General features: G+C 40.5%; 1 protein-coding gene across 3 annotated transcripts in view; it reads right to left on the bottom strand.

Annotated features, from left to right (window-relative positions):
- SEMA5A (semaphorin 5A) overlaps nt 1-20,807 on the bottom strand; it is a 504,887-nt gene that overhangs the window by 164,112 nt on the left and 319,968 nt on the right. The gene's annotated exons all lie outside the window — the stretch shown is intronic.

Raw genomic sequence — 20,807 nt, 5'->3', positions numbered from 1 at the left:
GAGAAAATAGGATTAAAAAGATGAAATGTGACTCAGAATATAGCAGTCTACAATCCTATTTGTGTGCAAGACAACAAAATTATTTGACTTAACTTATATCCATTCCTGTGACTTTGACATAAGGTATGTGCTTTTACTAAGGACTTTAAAACTGTTTCATTGCTAGGAACGAAAATAAAGACTAAAACTGTAAGGTGTGTCTGGAATTAGCTTTAGCAATTTCTGTTACCATGGTGACCATGGAACGGTGAAAAACAACTCTGATTTTCTGATTTCTGGGTTGCTTGGTAATACATTTAGAGGAGGGAAGAGTATTGGGATGGAGACATTGCTTTGTAGTTTTCTGGTCTCACAATTAGCTTTAAAATGGGGATAAAGAAATGACAAAATTATGACAAAGCCTTTACTTAATCACCAAGCTCATTAGGAGTTTAGGAAATATACATTATCAACTGAATTTTACATAGAGCATTTGAAGTTTTAGCTTCCTAACCTCCAATTTGAAACCAGTGATAATAGAGATAGTACATGTTGAGATACACATACTCCCTAATATTTGCTTTTAAAAATCTAATCACAAGGTTTTATTCTTCTATATTTCTAAATGCTATTCATTCAATCAGCAAGTATCTTAATTTTATGGTGCAAACTAGGATAACTGTAGCAGTAACCTTTGGTGTCCAAAATTAATGGAAAGATACAGACAACAATATATTCACAAAGACACATTTTCAGGAACAATTAGTTTTTGGGGCAATTCAGTTGGCCTTGTACTTTTCCAGATACAATTGCATTGCAATAATAACATGCTACTGGCAGGACAACTAAAATATGAGTGGCTGCAAGATAAGCCATTAATGTTAAGAGTAAGACACATAAACGGAATCATCTAAGGTCTGAAATGCAGAAGTTGACTTCAGATATTGACAAAGGGTTGGCATTGACTACTCTGTTACTCTGTCCAGGAAGACTATTGTCAATTTTCAATCAATACCTATATTTGGTATTTTCACAAAATGTTTTAATTTAATCCAACTTTACGTTTTAAAAATATTCTAAATTTTTTTAAAAAATTTTAAAAGTATTCTAAAATTTGTAAAATATTCTAAATGGTTTCTGTATGATACTTTTCCCTTCAGTACAATACATTGTTAAGTCATTGAAGTATATCAAGTAATATACTGAGGTGATTTTAATTTATAAACTGTCAAACATATTCTTAAGTCACTATTGCTTTCACCCTAAATGACTATTAAAAAAAAAACAAAACTTGAATTGCATAACATTGTAAAAGATGGAGGTTAGATATCTTTACTCTAATAGTATGCTTTAATATCCTGGAGAGATGCTCACAAAAACAGCAGATTACACATCTGTAATTTGTGTTTTTGGAACATAAAGAAAATACTGGGGGCGGGGGGGGCGGGGGGCGGGCAGTTAAGTTTGTGTTCATCGTAAGTCTCCAAAAAAGAATTACGTGATAAAGCCGGCCCCAAAAGCAAAGATATGAAACAATTTCAAAACCATGCGTAAAGAAAATAATCACTGGCATGTCTAATTCTAAAGAAGAGGCTAAATTATTTTGAAATGGGTCCTGCACCCTGGCTAAACAAAACTAGAGTTTGGGAATTGTACAAAACAAGCAACAACAACAAAAACAGCAAGAAGAAACCCCACCTAAAATGGGGAAAACAAAGAGAGAAGGCGTAAGGGTCCAAAGGTGTCTAGCCTGGGACTTAGGTTACCAGCACACATGCAGGAGGCATGAGGCAGAGTCCACCAAGACTTATCAAATATACTCACTACTACCCACTTCTACTATTAACTTGGGGACAAATGGCATGAAAACCACATAGTAAATAGCTCCAGTTTCTCAGAAGTCCTGAGCCAACAAATAAGAAGATACAAAGGAAGAAAGATCTTTTATGGTTTCCAGCTGAAAGTTGAGTGTATAATATATATATTATATAATAACAGCTAATATCTGTAGAATGCTAATTCTTGCACCAAGATCTGTGCTTGGTGCTTTATATTCCCACTGAACTCACAAGAATCACAGAGCTAGCTGATGTGCTATTCTTCCCATTTCATAGATGAGGACACTAAAGCCCAGAGATTTAATAACTTGTCTAAATTCACATAACTAGCAATGGCGAAGGGGAATGGAAAATCCTGAATCCATTAGACCAGGGGTCACCAACCCCCAGGACATGGACCAGTACCAGTCCATGGCCTATTAGGAACCAGGCCACACAGCAGGAGGTGAGCAGCAGGCAAATGAATGTTACCTCCTGAGCTCTGCCTCCCGTCAGATGAGTGACAGCATTAAACTCCCATAGGAGCGGGACAGCAGGAGGTGAGCAGCAGGCAAATGAATGTTACCTCCTGAGCTCTGCCTCCTGTCAGATGAGTGACAGCATTAAACTCCCATAGGAGCGGGACAGCAGGAGGTGAGCAGCAGGCAAATGAATGTTACCTCCTGAGCTCTGCCTCCCGTCAGATGAGTGACAGCATTAAACTCTCATAGGAGCGGGAACTCTGCTGTGAACTGTGCTTGTGAGGGATCTAAGTTGTACACGTCTTATGAGAATCTAATGCCTGATGATCTGAGGCAGAACAGTTTCATCCCTAAACCATCCCCTCTATCCACCCCCAGTTGATGGAAAACTTATCTTCCATGAAACTGGTTCTTGGTGCCAAAAAGTTTAGGGACCACTGCATTACACTATACTGAAAAAAAATAAACAATGGTTGCAAAAAGAAAACAATCAATTAAATGCTAGCAATATTCAACAGGATTTGACTTTCTGCTTTAGAAAAACAATGGTAAGCTCTTGGCTGGACAGTCATCTTTCCATGGCGAGTGGTAAGCAGGTTTACTTAGGAACAGTCTGAGGGGGGTTTCAGAACGAACTAGAGAGACAATAAATGATGAGATGAAACTTTAAACCACAGCTACCACGGATGTCAGGAATGACACAGAAAGAAGAAAAAGTGGGAGGAAGAAGAAACAATTTAAGGACTTATTAAACAAGAACCTTGTCGGAAAGTGTTTGAGCCAACTCCAGAGGGTGTTTCAAGGAGGGCCCACCATAGCCTCAGAGAGCCAGTAAATGACTCTTGGGGGGTCATTCTATACCCTGTGTCTGTTCCAGCAAACCACATCCGCTTTTGCAGATAAGGAGAAAACTGAGTGATGGTAGGCAGATTGATGCACAGTTTCCTCTTTCCACAGAGAGCCTCCACCATGTCTCCAAACTACCCTGAACCAATGTTATAAGATCACAACGTGCATTTTAGATAGAAATGCTCAAATACAGGTTTTCCTTTTGGTTTGCAAAAACAAGAGAAGAATTTATATTCCGAGTGTAGTGAGTGCTGTTTGCTAATTCACCATGCAGTGCAGGTCGTGCTGGTCAGAGACTGGGACTGCATTTGGTAACACATCCTGCGGCCCTACACTGATCCTTCAGGATGAGGGTGGACCCCTGACTGTGTGACCTGCCATTAACTAGGGAAACGCAGTTTCTTGAAAAGTAGAGACTCTTGAAATTCAGCTAGCATCCTGTTCCTTTTTCAAAGACAGTAAAAAAGTGGGAATAATTGTAAAACAGACAGTCAAATAGCTCTTATATTTATTGATACAAATTTGGAAGTAGGTGATGTTAGAGTCTTGCCAGGCAGGATGATAAGATGAATTTTGTTTTCCTTCCGTTATTTAAGTTCTGTCTTTTCTCAAAATGCAATTCACCACAAACTAGTATCTGTCACTCCTGAGTGAGCTGAACAAGTCAGAAGGAAAATCAGGCATTTTCTTCTTGTGTACAATGGATAGGAGTGCATGAAAGAGAGATCTCAGGTGTGCTACTGACTACATCACAGGAAAAACAGGCATGTCAGCCGCTATGTAAATACACGCATGGAGAAACTCTCTTTTCTAATGTTTGTAAAACATACTGAGTTATGTATTACAGTGTTGTACGAAATATATCATGTTAATACGAATTATTCTTCACGATATAAGAATTTTTATTTTGCATGTTTTCTTACGTAATAGTGACCATACAGATAGGACTAGGAGAAGTGACTCACCACATATGTAATTACAAGTGACGCGAAGAAAAGCATCAAAAATTTTGAGATTTTGACCACACAAAACCAAATACTGAGCATCCAAATGAAGCCTCCCATTCTATACTCTTTCTATTCCAATGTCTAAAGCATCAATATGGGGGTATACCATATTCAAATGGCTCGATCTGATCATTGATATAAAAATATTTGCCTACAATGGGAGTGAATATTAAAGGCACAAAGGAATCCCTACTCTACAAAAATCTTACTAGAATCAACATCTATTATAAATTATTTTGCAGTCAAAAGTCGCCTTGTGACACACTTGCCTAAGTCAGGCTGGAAAAAGACTGTACCCAACGCCTGTGGCTCTGCCCTGGCTAGACCATCGACATCTGATATTTTCTGTTGTTGCATCTGACAATCAGACCTAGTTTGCAAAGCTGTAAAAATTAAACGGGCTGATGCATAGTAGGATGCCAGTAAATGGTGGCTATTATTATTTTGGCATTATGTATGGGCATTTTCCAGCCTGACTTTGGCAAATATCACACAAAGTGGCTTTTGACTGCAAAATAATAGTCACCATTTACTTACTCTCAATGTCTCTTGCAATAATTTCTATTGAACAGAACTACACATGATAATGAATGATCAAGTATATATATATAATATATATATCATATATTTTATATATATATATAGCTTAAAGGTGATCAGAGTTTTAGGATTATAAATAAACCATGCTGAATTTTGTTTGTTTGAATGTTTTGAGACAGAGTTTCACTCTTGTTGCCCAGGCTGGAGTGCAATGGTGCGATCTCAGTTCACTGCAAACTCCGCCTCCTGGGTTCAAGAGATTCTCCTGCCTCAGCTTTCTGAGTAGCTGGCATTTCAGGTTTTTGCCATCACACTCGGCTAATTTTGTATTTTTAGTAGAGACAGGGTTTCTCTATGTTGGTTAGACTGGTCTTGAACTCCCAACCTCAGGTGATCTGCCCACTTCAGCCTCCCAAAGTGCTGGGATTATAGGCGTGAGCCACGGCGCCTGGCCTACCATGCTGAGTTTTTAAATAGCAAGTTATTTCACAAAAATAAGATGAGTAAATGGAAACAATATTCAGAGGTGACACACAGCCAGCAGTTTTCTGTTCCTAAGTTGTTAGTATCAGTCGCTACAAAATGCCTTCCACAAGAATTCCCAGATTTTAGACCCTCTCTTTATTGGGTACACTGTTTCCATTGTCATAGTTCATGGAGATAAAACTGCTGTAGAAGCTTCCAGGGCAAATATATTTTTATCTAGGTATTCATTAAAATTAAAAGCTGATAACTTAAAATTAAATGAAATTAAACAGAGGTTAAAAGCTATTGGTAGGCTAAAGTTCTTTTCCTGAGGTTTCTACTAAAAGACAGATGATGATGATAGATAGATAGAAAGATAGATTTCAATAGATGGATGCACACGTTTGTGTCTGTGTATATGTGTGTATCACACTGTGAGTATAGAGATATATGTATAGATGGCTCAATACCTCCACCTACTGGCTGTGTGAACTTAGTCACATTATTTACCAGTATATTTTCTCTGTTTTCTGTTTTTGAATAACAATAACAACATCCAACATGCAGAATCAAAAGCACTTGGCTGGTAATTATCAAAATACAGACCTCTATTTATTGAAAATAACTCCATAAATTAATATAAACACACATGAGAGTCAATATCATCAGTATTTAATTAATAAGATAACTCACTGAGTATGCATTCTGTATATCAAATTAAGGTCTACACTTATTCCATCAAGACTGAAATCAAACACGGTGGCAGAGCCAGCCAGAGTACTGTTCCAGGCACTTCCTCCCCGCCCCAAGGGGCAGTCCCAGCCACGGGGTGCTCCTTAGTAAACTGATAGACACAGCCCCCGTGCCCTCAAGAGCAGTGTGAGGAGACAAACAAGACAGATCAACACGTGCTTACAGTGAGGACAAGGGTACAGAGGGCCGGGGGGCAGGAGAAACAGAGGATCAGAAAGGAGAGAATAGGGAAAAGGCAGGGGTGAGGCTGAGAAGGGGCCACCCAGACAAAGACAAGGATGGGGGAAGAGAACATCCTGCCAGAAACAGCGGCCTGGGAGAAGACCATAAGCATGGCAAGGAATGAAATGAAGCCACAGTCAGGATCGAAGGGATCAACAGGACAGGAGGTGGAAAGCCAGGCAAGCCCAGGAGCCCATAACAAGGAGTATGGATTTCAACTGCCATTGGAGAGACACCAAAGAGTTTTAAAGAAAAGCTTATCATTCCGTTTCCTGGGTGTGTGGTGTGGGATGGGGTGGGGAGTTGGAGCCAAGCACATCCTTGGTAACTATTTACACAGCAATCAGGGCCTTGCATCCCCAGGTGTGTCACCCATTGAGCCCCTTGACAGAAAAAAAGTTATTGCTAAGACCCTTGCAGTAGGACTGGAAAGACCATTCCAGCACATTTGATTCCTTCCTTCTTCCTGGGGAATATGACCCATTGAAAATGCATTACTTTCCTAAATTTGCTGATTCAAATAGGAACCACTTGTACCATGGCAACACAGGCTGGCTTCCCCTAAACGAGAAGCACCACTTCTGTACACCGCCCTACAAGACCAAAACTCACACCTACAATTCTCCATATCTTTGGGTCTATAGGAGTTTCATTAACTGGATATTTGTCTAAATGTTCTAGCTTAAAGTGACAGACTTCGGTGTCTACTCTGCTCTTATTCCATTCCAAGCACGTAGCCCTCTCTTATAAAATTCTGCCAAATCACACATTCCTATTAGTGATGCATAATTTCATGAATATTTCTGAAAATTGTCAAAACACAACATTTCTATTTGCCATGTCCATTTTTTTCTGATGCTATTTTAAATTTACAGGTTCACTTCCTGGAAGAATTAATCATTTTATCTGTAAGATCAAATTCATACTTATGAGTTTTTTCATTGGAATGTTAAATTTAAAAATCTGGTAAATCTTTTAACGCCTAAAAACTATGTTAAAAGACTGAAAGGAAACCATGTAAGATTTTACTGAAAGAAGACATTGAACTCCAACGTTATTCAGTTTTTATCATACTTCTTCCCAATAAGCTACTGCAGAATAAGGAAATGTGCATGACGGCTCTGGTTTTGTCTCCTGAGTTGATCTGAGCTGGGGCAAAAGGAGGACCAAGACACAGGGAGCCGACTTCCCAATATGTGGCCGTGAGTGAACAAATGTCAGAGGCCCTTGACTGGGGTAAATAAAAAGTTCAATAGAATAATATAGAGACAAATTTATAGAAACACATAAAACTGGGCATTTTAGAAACAAGATGACAAGATGATTTATGCTAGAAACTGGGAGGCTTTTAAGAAGGAAAGGAGGCAACATTAGTCATCAGGCAAGGACATCAAGAGGGATTCAAGACTGTCACTAGGAAACTGCCAGAATCTCTAGACAATGAACATTGAGCCATTTCCCAACTGTTTTATCTGTTCTAGTACATGTCTGCATGATATCTTCTCTACAGGGAGGCATCCCTTCTTGTAGTGGATTTATTTTTTATGAGGTTTCCCTGACTCATGTATACACAGTTCGTGCAAGTATCCTCATAATGTGGTAGTAGAAGGAAAGATTCATTCATCCCTTTTCTTTTGGAATGTGCACATTAAAATTCAAAGGTAGTAAAAGACCTTTGGCAAGTGTATTGACAAGTGTATTGGCAAGTGTAGAAGCTTCTTCACATGATTGGAGAGGACCTGTGGCTCCCCAGCTTTTAGGCCCTCTGTGCTTGATGTAGCGATACGATGTTTTCAGAGCACCATAAGAACTGACTCCTTATGTCACTTAACCACACTTTTATACCCATAAAGGTCTGCATTAAATTATCACACAGGCTCTTCTACTTTGAGTTTAATAACCCCAGTTTATTGCATCATGTATGCAAGTCTATAACAATCAAGAAAAGGCTCGCAACCTTTTCCAGAATCCACATACCCCTCTTCCATGGCAGCTCCTGCATGAAAATGTGGGCATTGGGAGAGAGAGATGGAGGCCATTTGTAACGCTGGTATTTCCTAAAATGCCAACTAAACAAAAGGAAGGTCACCAGCTTGTAAAGAAGGAAGGAGGCAAGCTCTGGAGTGGATCTGTTTTCAAGCTCTACCTCAGGTATGCATCAGGTATGGCCTGTGTTCAGGGGGCAAGTCCCTCTGAGCCCCACGGTGCTCATCTGTAGAAGGAGGATAATGCAATCTCCCTTAAGAGATTGTAAGAAGGATGGCAGATGACATGGGTTTGGAGCCTCCCATCTACCTGGCATATTATAAATAGCCATTGTGACTCTTCCTTGTGGGTGGTGTAATAACTACAAGTAACAGATACTCTAATAAGTACATGGACAGGCAGGCGATATGCATGGAGGCCATTGATTTAAAATGATTTCTGACCTACAAAGATAATAGGATTAGATTCACAGCACGATGTCGGAACTGCAGCCATCCCACAAGGCATAGGCAACTGGGAATGCCTGCTGACAGGCTCAATCAGGCCTGAATATTAGAAGAGGGCATCTCATTGTGCTATGTCACATGTCACACAACTTTGCTCAACATACTTTCCATCCATGTTGTCTCATCCTCACCCTAGCAAGTTTAAACTTGAATGAGATATCAGTCTTGCACTTGTAACCCTGAAAAGAACTTATTTTTCACAAGAGCATTCTTTTTAAGCATCTCCCCAGGTAGGTGCTTATTTGGAAAACAAAAAACAAAACAAAACAAAACACTAGGCTGCTGACTATGCAGTCTTGATTCTATTCTGGCTTTACAGAGCTTCTTCTTTTTCTTTACAAATACTTGCATTTTGGTACCCACATTCACTTCATTCCCAATCCCCATTTGTCTTTGTTTTGCTTGTTCTCTGACCTCTATTTCCATTTTTGAATTTCCAGCTGTAGCGAATCTTGTCAGTCGAGACAGCACCTCCTACAGACCAGTCACAGCTCCAGGTACTATGCTGTGTGTATCCTTCCAAACAGGCTCTCACTGTCCCCGGGGTGGAGCTCAACAAAGTTATGCCAGCCTGGCTGTGCTCAGGCTGTTGGGAGTCAGCACCTGGTCCCAAGGAGAAGCACTGAGCTCCCCAAAGCACCTCTCTTCAGGACAAGCAGAAACAATTTCTCCTTGACTTAAGTAAGCATGGAGGAGATTTTCATCCTCCAAGTAAATTATCATTAATCATTAGAAGTTAATAATTGCATTTTAAAGACCTCAAGAGTCTACTTAATGCTTGAGTAACACCATCAATGTATTTCAAACCAACAGAATTTAACATTGTTGCCAAAAGAGTTTTCTCAACTAGAATTATAATAGCTCATAAAAAATGATACAGTTGAAAAGAGAATGCTTGTGGATTTCAAGTGAGTTCACCTCCATATGAAATCCTGACTGAAATCTCAGAGACTGCAAGACACTGTGGAGTTCCCTGGGAGAACCCAGTGGGACAAGTGCACATTTCCACCAGAGAAGGAAAGCCAGCAGGTCTCTGAGTGTTAATAAGTCTATGTGGATTAGATGTTCATGCTGAGTTATTAAGGCTCATTTAGGAGTTAGTTTTTCCAAGTTCCTACCAAAGCTTTTCCCTCTGTGTGCAAGCACATAGTTCCTTCAGAACTCATAAACTCAATTTGCACAATATTAATTTGGAAATGTATTTTCACATTTTCATGGGTTTATTGTTTCCCCAACTTAACTGCCAGTTTCTTGAAGGCAAGTTTTATTGCTTCTCTATTTTAAGCATCCACTATTAAACATTTATTATCCTGCCTTACAGTAATCATTTCATACAGTTATTAACGATTAATATTTTAATGCATTAAAGCTGTTAAGGTATTTCTCTAAACACATAAATTTGTTTTAAGAGCGACTTTGGCACAGGGGAAAATATGACTTTGAAATACATTCATTACCAAACACATAACTTAACGTTCCAGAATCACCCAGAATGTTATCCAATTGATTGTACTGCCTTTGAGAAATGACAATAAATAATGGCTGAAAATGGGGGCCCAAGTGAGATGGGGGCTCAAAGGGAAGATGTTATAAATTTTTGGACCTGGTTCAATTTCAAATATGCATATCTGTGTTTTTGTTGCTGTTTAATTCTAATGTATAATAGAACATTCTCCCATGTTTAACATTATTCATATTTCTGCTATTTGTGAAGTGTGCTAATCTCTTACGCAGTCAACAAATATGGATTAATCCTGATCTATGTTTCAGACACTGAATAAGATGCTAGCATACAAAGCAGGTTTCCAGAGAGCCCCTGCCCTTAAGGAACTCATAAAATAGTGGGGGTAACGAAGAAGTCAAACATCTACCCATTGTCTTCGTCCATTCCAGCTGCTGTAACAAAAATACCACAAACTGGGCCGCCTATAAACAACAAACATTTCTTTCTCACAGTTCTGAAGGCTGGAAAGTCTATGATCAAGGCACCAGCAGACATGGTGTCTGGCAAGGGTTTGCTTTCTGGTTCCTAGCCGGCACCTTCTCATTGTGTCCTCACAAGATGGGAGGAACGAGGGAGCTCTCCGGGGTCTTGTTTATGTGGGCACCAATCCCATTCATAAGGACTCCACCTTTATGACCCAATCAGCTCTCAAATGCCTCACCTTCTAATACCATCACCTTGTAGGTTCGATTTCAGCCTACTACTTTTGGAAGGACAAAAACGTTCAGACCATAGCGCCATTTAACTCATTAATTAGAAAAATAGCCATTGAGTGCTTACTTTAATGCCAGCACTGTTGTAAGCATGTAGGACCCAGGAGTAAGAGAAAGACATAAGCCCTGGTCATCGGGAACTTTCACTGTAGCAGTGGGAGGAGACAACACTATAGTGGAGGCTAAAACTGAACATGGTAAGACGAGCCAAGAGGGCTAGATAGGACGGAGCTGTGATCTGAAATAAGGTGGTGAGGCGCGGGTTCCATTAAGAAGATGGCATTTGAGCAAAGACTCAAAAAAGATGGGATAGTTGGCCAGATGGGTTTTGTGGGGGAAGAGCTTTCCAGGCAGAACAGGGGCCAGCAAACTGTAGCCCATGGGCCAAATCCTACCTGCTGCTCATTTTGTGAATAAAGTTTTATTAGCACCCAGTCACACTCATGCATCCATAGACTCTGGAGACTTTCATACTATGATGGCAAGATGAAAAGATGCAGCAGTGGCCATGTGGACTGCAAAGTCTAAAATATTTATTCACTGGCCCTTTATAGAAAAGTTTGCTGAGCCCTGAAAGGCAAGGAAGAACCAGAGGCACTGTGTGGCATTTCAGAGGCTAAAGTCAAGGGAGCACGTAGATGAGAACGGGAAGGGAACAGGAGGGCCATGGCAGCACTCTGGCTTTCTCTGCAGGTAAAATGGGGGCTCTTGTAAGGTTGGGGCAAGAGACTAACCAAGAGCTCTGGTAGTATGGGAGAAAGTGCAATCTTGAACAGTGTGAGAAAGGGATGGAACAGATCCACCAGAGACTGGGGAAAATGGAAATTTAAACTAAACTAACTAGGAGCCAGAATCAGCCAGGAGGCAAAAATCAAGGGAAGTGAGGACAAAATAATCACAAACTGCAAAGCAACATGGTAAGGAAGGCAGAATGCTCCCAGGAAACTGCACATGGCTCCTGAAAGGACACCAAGCATGCGTGCGAGAAAAATAGCAGGAGCCAGGGCTGTAAAAACAGGCAGAGCCAGATCATAGCAGCCAGGCAAGAGGAAACGGGCAGAACCCACAAAGGCTTCCAGAGCTCCGGCCAGGCCTGCTGGCCCTCTCCAATCCAGCTAGTGCTGACTGCTGGCAGCATCTCTCTGGGAGCCCCTGTACAGGTGCAGAGGATCAGGGGGCAGGGAGTGTGTATTCATCAGTATATAACCAATAATGCTGGTGGTGTCATAAGAATTTGTACCTGGAACTGCAATATAAAATCCAAGGGACTTAGCTTGCTAAAGGCAGGTTTTTAGAACCATACCAGATAGTTATGATGGGTTTCTGCAAGATGTGGTGGAAAGGTTAGAAGTCTCGTAGGTCTTTACTCAGGGATCTCTGTATCATGGCCAGATGTCACCATGGAAAAGCCAGTACCATAATTTGCCTGAAGATAGGTTCTGGAGCTCTGGGTCCTGGGGTTGCAAAAGGCCATAGCCTGTCATGTTCTGCCCACATATTCTGGTGATGCATGCTTTGTGCCTCTGTGCTCATCTTAGGCTAGATTATGAGAGCACTCATTTCTGCCATCCTTCCCTGTAGTCTTTTGAGATAGTAGTTCAGATGTAGAATAAGCAACATAAGATCAAGCTCACGGTTGAGCTCAAGCATCAGCAATGCTTAAGAGGTTTTTAGCATTGTTCAACTCAATAATGGATCTTGACTCACTGGGTCTTGCATTCTTGAGTCTTTTTTTTTTTTTTTTTAAATTTATTTATTATTATTAAACTTCAAGTTGTAGGGTACATGTGCACAACGTGCAGGTTTGCTACGTATGTATACTTGTGCCACGTTGATGTGCTGCACCCATCAACTCGTCATTTACATAAGGTATAACTCCCAGTGCAATCCCTCCCCCCTCCCCCCTCCCCATGATAGGCCCCGGTGTGTGATGTTCCCCTTCCCGAGTCCAAGTGATCTCATTGTTCAGTTCCCACCTATGAGTGAGAACATGCGGTGTTTGGTTTTCTGTTCTTGTGATAGTTTGCTGAGAATGATGGTTTCCAGCTGCATCCATGTCCCTACAAAGGACACAAACTCATCCTTTTTTATGGCTGCATAGTATTCCATGGTGTATATGTGCCACATTTTCTTAATCCAATCTGTCACTGATGGACATTTGGGTTGATTCCAAGTCTTTGCTATTGTGAATAGTGCTGCAATAAACATACGTGTGCATGTGTCTTTATAGCAGCATAATGTATAATCCTTTGGGTATATACCTAGTAATGGGATGGCTGGGTCATATGGTACATCTAGTTCTAGATCCTTGAAGAATCGCCATACTGTTTTCCATAATGGTTGAACTAGTTTACAATCCCACCAACAGTGTAAAAGTGTTCCTATTTCTCCACATCCTCTCCAGCACCTGTTGTTTCCTGACTTTTTAATGATTGCCATTCTAACTGGTGTGAGATGGTATCTCATTGTGGTTTTGATTTGCATTTCTCTGATGGCCAGTGATGATGAGCATTTTTTCATGTGTCTGTTGGCTGTATGAATGTCTTCTTTTGAGAAATGTCTGTTCATATCCTTTGCCCACTTTTTGATGGGGTTGTTTGTTTTTTTCTTGTAAATTTGTTTGAGTTCTTTGTAGGTTCTGGATATTAGCCCTTTGTCAGATGAGTAGATTGCAAAAATTTTCTCCCATTCTGTAGGTTGCCTGTTCACTCTGATGGTAGTTTCTTTTGCTGTGCAGAAGCTCTTTAGTTTAATGAGATCCCATTTGTCAATTTTGGCTTTTGCTGCCGTTGCTTTTGGTGTTTTAGACATGAAGTCTTTGCCCATGCCTATGTCCTGAATGGTACTACCTAGGTTTTCCTCTAGGATTTTTATGGTATTAGGTCTAACATTTAAGTCTCTAATCCATCTTGAATTAATTTTCGTATAAGGAGTAAGGAAAGGATCCAGTTTCAGCTTTCTACTTATGGCTAGCCAATTTTCCCAGCACCATTTATTAAATAGGGAATCCTTTCCCCATTTCTTGTTTCTCTCAGGTTTGTCAAAGATCAGATGGCTGTAGATGTCTCAGCCCAAAATCTCCTTAAGCTGATAAGCAACTTCAGCAAAGTCTCAGGATACAAAATTAATGTGCAAAAATCACAAGCATTCTTATACACCAGTGACAGTCAAACAGAGAGCCAAATCAGGAATGAACTTCCATTCACAATTGCTTCAAAGAGAATAAAATACCTAGGAATCCAACTTCCAAGGGATGTAAGGGACCTCTTCAAGGAGAACTACAAACCACTGCTCAGTGAAATAAAAGAGGACACAAACAAATGGAAGAACATACCATGCTCATGGATAGGAAGAATCAATATCGTGAAAATGGCCATACTGCCCAAGGTAATTTATAGATTCAATGCCATCCCCATCAAGCTACCAATGAGCTTCTTCACAGAATTGGAAAAAACTGCTTTAAAGTTCATATGGAACCAAAAAAGAGCCCGCATCTCCAAGACAATCCTAAGTCAAAAGAACAAAGCTGGAGGCATCACGCTACCTGACTTCAAACTATACTACAAGGCTACAGTAACCAAAACAGCATGGTACTGGTACCAAAACAGAGATATAGACCAATGGAACAGAACAGAGTCCTCAGAAATAATACCACGCATTCTTGAGTCTTGCTCCCCTTCCCCAGAGACATAGGGACAGGGAGGGATGCACAGTGGACAAAGCAGCAGTTTAAGTGAATGCATTGTCCACAGCAGTACTCTAGAGAGAGGAAGAAAGAAACACAAGTAAAACAGCCCTCTGCCTTGGGCAAAGCAGCCAGGAGATTGCCATCCCTACCTGAGGACTTACGATTCTCGTGGGAAACAAGAAGACAACTCCATCTGCTAACAATGGGAATGATATGGCTGAGATGGGAAGCCTGAGAAATAAACAGATTTACCAGCAGTAGAAAAAAGCGTTAAGATTGTCAGTAGAAAGTAAGATGTTGTGACTTCAGACTTCAACAGCTGAGCACTTCTTCCTTCAGACAGTGTTATAGTTTAACTGTACCCATCCCCCAACCAAGAAATATGTTGACGTCCCAACCCCAAATTTTCATGAATATGACCTTATCTGGAAACATGGTCTCTGCAGATATAATAAACTTCAGATATTCCAACATGACTGGTATCCTTATAAGGAAAGGAGAATTTAGACAGAGGCACAGGAAGACAGCCATGTGAAGATGGAGGCTGACATAGGAGTGAAACCATCATAAGCCAAGGAGTGTCTGGGGCTACCAGAGCTAGAGGACATAACCATGGTTCTCCCCTCAAGGATTTGCAGAGTGCATGGCCACGCTGGCACCTTGATTTTGGACCTTTGGCCTTCAGCACTTTAAGACAATACATTTCTGGTAGTTTCTGATGGTTATTTTTATTTCTGTGGGGTCAGTGGTAACATTTTCTTCTTCATTTCTAATTGTGTTTATTTGGATCTTCTCTCTTTTCTTCTTTATTAGTGTAGCTAGTGGCCTATCTTATTAATTTTTTTTTCAGAAGACCAACTCCAGGATTCACTAATCTTTTGAATGAGTTTTCATGTCTTGATTTCCTTCAGTTCAGCTCTGATTTTGATTATTGTCCAGATGAACTCTGTGGGGCTCAGAGAGATTTGCCCTTTAAATACAGGCCATATATGATGCATACCTGAGCTAGGACTTTGGGCTTGATTAGGTCCTGTTTCTTCTAGCTTTGGGGTTGATTTGTTCCTGTTTCTCTAATTCTTTCCTTTGTGATGTTAGCCTATTAATTTGAGATCTAACTTTTTGATGTGAACATTTAGTGCTATGAATTGCCCTCTTAACACTCCCTTAGCTGTGTCCCAGAAATTCTGGTATGTTGTATCTTTGCTCTCATTAGTTTCAATGAACTTCTTGATTTCTGCCTTAATTTCATTGTTTACACAAAAGTCACCCAGGAGCATGTCATTTGGTTTCCATGTAGTTACCTGGTTTTTGGAGTGATTTTCTTAGTCTTGACTTTTATTTCTATTGCACTGTGACATGAAAGTGTGCTTGGTATGATTTTGGTTCTTTTGTAGCTTCTGATGATTGTTTTATGTCTAATTATGTGGTCAATTTTAAAGTATGTAGCATGTGACAATGAGAAGAATGTATGTCCTGTAGTTTTTTGGTGGAGAGTTCTGTAAATGTATATCAGATTCATTTGGTTCAATTTTGAATTCAAGTCCTGAATATCTTTGTTAATTTTGTGCCTTGATGATCTGTCTAATATTGTCAGTAGAGTGTTAAAGTCTCACATTATTATTGTGTGAGTCTAAGACTAATTGAAAGTCTCTAAAAACTCTGAAAACGTATGAATCTGGGTGCTCCTGTGTTGGCTGCATATATATTTAGGATAGTTAGGTCTTCTTGTTGAACTGAATCCTTTACCCTTCTTTGCCTTTTTGATCTTTGTTGGTTTGAAGTCAGTTTTGTCTAAAATTAAAATGGCAAACCCTGCTTCTTTCTCTCTTCCATTTGCTTGGTAGATTTCTTTTCCAACCCTTTATTTTGAGCCTATGGGTGTCATTTCATGTGTGATAGGTCTCTTGAAGACAGCATACTATCGAGTCTTCCCTCTTTATCCACCTCGCCACTCTGTGCCTTTTAAGTGCAGCATTTAACCTGTTTACATACAAGATTAGTATTGATATGCATGGATTTGATCCTGTCATTATGTTGTTAGCTGGTCATTATGTTGTTAGCTGGTTATGATGTTGGCTTGCTTGTGTGGTTGCTTTATGGTGACACTGGTCTGTGTGTTTAAGGGTGGTTTTGTATTAGCTGGTAGCAGTCTTTCCTTTCTATATTTAGTACTCCTTTCAAGATCTCTTGCAAGGCAGGTTTGGTGGTAACAAACTCACTAAACATTTGCTTATCTGAAGAGAATCTTATTTCTCCTTCACTTTGGAAGCTTAGTCTAGCTGGATATGAATTTCTTGGTTGAATACTTTTTTTTTAAATTTAAAAATGCTGAATATAGGCCCCCAATCTCTTCTGGCTTGTAGGGTTTCAGCTGAGAGGTCCACTGTTAGCCTGATGGGATTCCCTTTGTAGATGACCTGCCTTTTCTCTCCAGCTGCCTTTAACATTCCTTCTTTCATTTCGACCATGGAAAATCTGATGACTGTGTGTCTTGGGGATGATCTTCCTGTGTAGAATCTTGCAGGCATTCTCTGTATTTCCTAAATTTGACTGTTGGCCTCTCTAGCAAAATTGGGGAAGTTTTCATGGATGATATTTGAAATATGTTTTCCAATCTGTTTGCTTTCTTCCCCTCCCTTTCAGGGATGCCAAGGATTCATAGATTTGGCTTCTTTACATAATCGCATACTTCTCAGAGGTTTTGTTCATTCCTTTTATTCTTTTTTCTTTGACTGTCTTATTTCAGAGAACCAGTCTTCAAGCTCTGCTATTCTTTCCTCAGCTTGGTTTATTCTGCTGTTAATACTTGTGATTGCCCTGTAAAATTCTTGTATTGGGTTATTCAGCTCGTCAGAACTGTGAATTTCTGTTTTTATATCGGCTATTCCTTCCTTTAGCTTCTGTATCACTTTATTGTGATTCGTATTTTCCTTGGATTGCGTTTTGCTCTCCTTCTAAATCTCTCACTTCATTCCTATCCATATTCTCACTTATAAATGAGAGCTAAATGAGGAGAACTTATGAACACAAAGAAGAAAACAACAGACACTGGGGTCTACTTGAGGGTGGAGGGTGGGAGGAGGGAGAAGAGAAGAAAATATAACTATCGGGTACTGGACTTAACTCCTGGGTAATAAAATAATCTGTACAACAAACCCTCATAACATGAGTTTACCTTTGTAACAAACCTTCACATATCCCCCTGAACCTAAAAGTTAAAAATTAAATATATTTTTTTAAAAGAGAGAATAAATTTCTATTGCTTTGAACTACCCTGTTCGCAGTACTTTGCTTTGGCAACCTAGGAAACAAGCACAGGCACTGTTCAAAATGTCACTGAAGGTATGGCTTGATGAAACAGAATTCCCTGGTGGCTGTCTGCTGGTTGGCTCGAAGTTTGGGCCAAAGGGTGTGCAGTATATGTGCATGCAGTAAAAGTTAGTGACAGTTCTACTGGGTGTTTCATCAGTTTGTCCAATATATGTTAACTAGTAGAATTATGCAAAGGGACTACCTAAATGCATAAGTAAATTGTACCGTACACAATTTAATCATAGTTCATCTGAATGCAAAAATTTTGCTGACTCAGGTTAACAGGTGCTATACCCTCCCAACTTCTCCTGCTGAGACAATTTTCTTTCCTCAACACAAAAATGTTGCAAAAAACTGAAAAGCATGCAAAACAAAGAAGGGAGTTTTGTTCATTATTATATGTAAACAGCTGCTAGCTGAGTGGTGGTCTTCTAGAGGATTCAAGTCCTGCTAAAGTTCTGGAAGTCCCAAGACTAGATGGTGATGGATATATCTTGAATGTGCCAGTAAAGAGGAGGAAAGAGGAGGTTGGAAGGTGTCAGTAATTCAGGAACCACGGGCCCAAATAATCACTCATTTATTCAGTCAACAAACATGTATTAACTCCCTAAAACATCTCAGATACTGCATTGGACTTTGAGGAGTTCATAATAGCTCCCCTTATTTGTGGAGTACTGACTATATGCCAACACTAATACTCATCATCTTTGCTGTCTCACTTTATTCTCACAATGTCCAGGTCAGGTAGTCAGCCATCTGCAATATGCAGGTGAGGAAGCCAAGAACTGGTAAGACAAATTTATGCCCCAAGGGCCAAGCCTCAGATCTGTCTGACTCCAAAGTCTCTACTGTCTACCTTAGAGCTTCACGCCACATATTACTGGCTACTCTTTAGAGAGTGGATCAGAGAGGGGCTAGTGCAGCATTTCAGATGAGGAAGCCTTGAACAAGCACAGAAGTGGAGGAATGAGAAGAAAGACTCAGGTCTTGGAGCCACTCTAAAAGCAGTCTCTGCAGGACCTGGAGTTGAGTGGGTCTGGAAAGAGAGGGAAGGAGTCGGCTGAGATTTGCAGGTGTCTGGCTCAGATGAGAGGTGAATCATGGACCCTGCTCTGGGCTGAGTTGTGTCTCCCAAAACTTATGTCAAGGTCCCAGCCCCCAGTACTCCAGAATGTAACTGTGCTCAAAAACAGGGTCTTTAAGTGGTTAATGAGGTTAAAATGAGGTCATTGGAGTATGCTTTAATCCAATATGACTGCTGCCCTTATAGGAATAGGAAATTAGGGGCTGGTCACAGTGGCTCATAACTGTAATCCCAGCACTTTGGGAGACCGACAGGCAGATCACTAGGTCAGGAGATCAAGACCATCCTGGCTAACATGTTGAAACTCTGTCTCTACTAAAAATACAAAAAATTAGCTGGGTGTGGTGGCAGAAGCCTGTAGTCCCAGCTACTTGGGAGGCTGATGCAGGAGAATGGTGTGAACCCGGGAGGTGGAGCTTGCAGTGAGCTGATATTGGACCACTGTACTCTAGCCTGGGCAACAGAGTGAGACGCTGTCTCAAAAAAAAAAAAAAAAAGAATAGGAAATTAGGAAACAGGCATGGACAGAGGGAAGACCATGTTTAGAAGACATAGGGAAAAGATGACATCTACAAGGAGAGAGGCCTCAGGAGACAACAACCCTGCCGACAGCTTCTTCTTGGACTTTCAGCCTCCAGAACTTTGAGCAAATAAATGTCTGCTGTTTAAGCACCCAGGCTGTGATACTTTGTCACGGCATCCCTAGAAAACTAATATGGGGCCCACACTCAAGACTGAAAAACAAAGAAATGAACGAAAATGGAGTAGGCTGAGCTGAAAGTACTGCAAGGAGCATTCAGCTGGAAGTGAACATTGCATCTGTGGACTAAGTCAGAGCTAAGACCAGATCTGTGAATGGTCCTCAGTAGGTGGGTATGGTGTGAGGCAGGGGAGTTAAAATTTTAGAATAGAAAAAAAGTGTAATACGTATACACCATGGACTACTACTACTCAGCTATAAAAAGGAACAAAATAATGTATTTTGCATCAACTTGGAAGGAGCTGGAGATCATTATTCCAAGTGGAGTAATTCAAGAATGGAAAACCAAATATCGTATGTTCTTACTTGTAAGTGAGAGCTAAGCTATGAGGATGCAAAGGCATAAGAATGATACAATGGTCTTTCGGGACTTGTGGGGAAGGTTGACAGTGGAGTGGGGAATAAAAGACTATATATGGGGTACAGTGTACACTGCTCGGGTGAAGGGTGCACTAAAATCTCAGAAATTACTACTAAATAACTTATCCATGTAACCAAAAACCACCTGTACCCCAAAAACTATTAAAATAGAAAACTAACCAAAAACAACAACAACAAAAAACTTCGGAATAGATGGGAATCCAAGAGGAGCATGTGGAATGAGAAGAGTAGGCAGAAGGAAGGGATTGAGGACAGAATTCTCAGGGATAAACAAAGCTTAAAGACCAGCTGAAGGAAAAGAGTCAAGGACAGGACAGGCACTCAAGCCACAGGGTGCACCAGCTACGAATGGTGCAGCATAAACATTCTGTAAAAGAAACTTCGAGGCAACAATGTCATCCTTCCAATAAGATAGTTAAGGTAATGGCTGGAAATTGGTCCTCAAATAATGTAACTAGACACTGTGAGACTGGGGAGAACCACCGCAGCACCACATGGTAGGATGCAGAGGGCAGAGAAGATGCGAATTGCCTGAAGCTGAGGGGTTAAGAATGCTGTCCTCAATAAGGCCAGCCAATAATGGAGCACAAGTGATGGGACAGGGACTTACCCTCCATTCCTCCTGTTTCTGCTGAGAGAAAATTTCCACTGCATGGCCACCAAAGCAGGAAGTCCTACCCCTTCACCACCCCATTGTAGCCTCCTTCTAGAACAAGTCCAGCTCTCAAATTTGATTTTGCTGACTTGGTTGAAAACTCA

Source organism: Chlorocebus sabaeus, chromosome 4 (assembly GCF_047675955.1).
Source record: "Chlorocebus sabaeus isolate Y175 chromosome 4, mChlSab1.0.hap1, whole genome shotgun sequence".
Taxonomy (NCBI): Eukaryota; Metazoa; Chordata; class Mammalia; order Primates; family Cercopithecidae; genus Chlorocebus; species Chlorocebus sabaeus.
The sequence above is the reverse complement of the archived record's forward strand: the minus strand, read 5'-3'. Positions and strand labels throughout refer to the sequence as shown.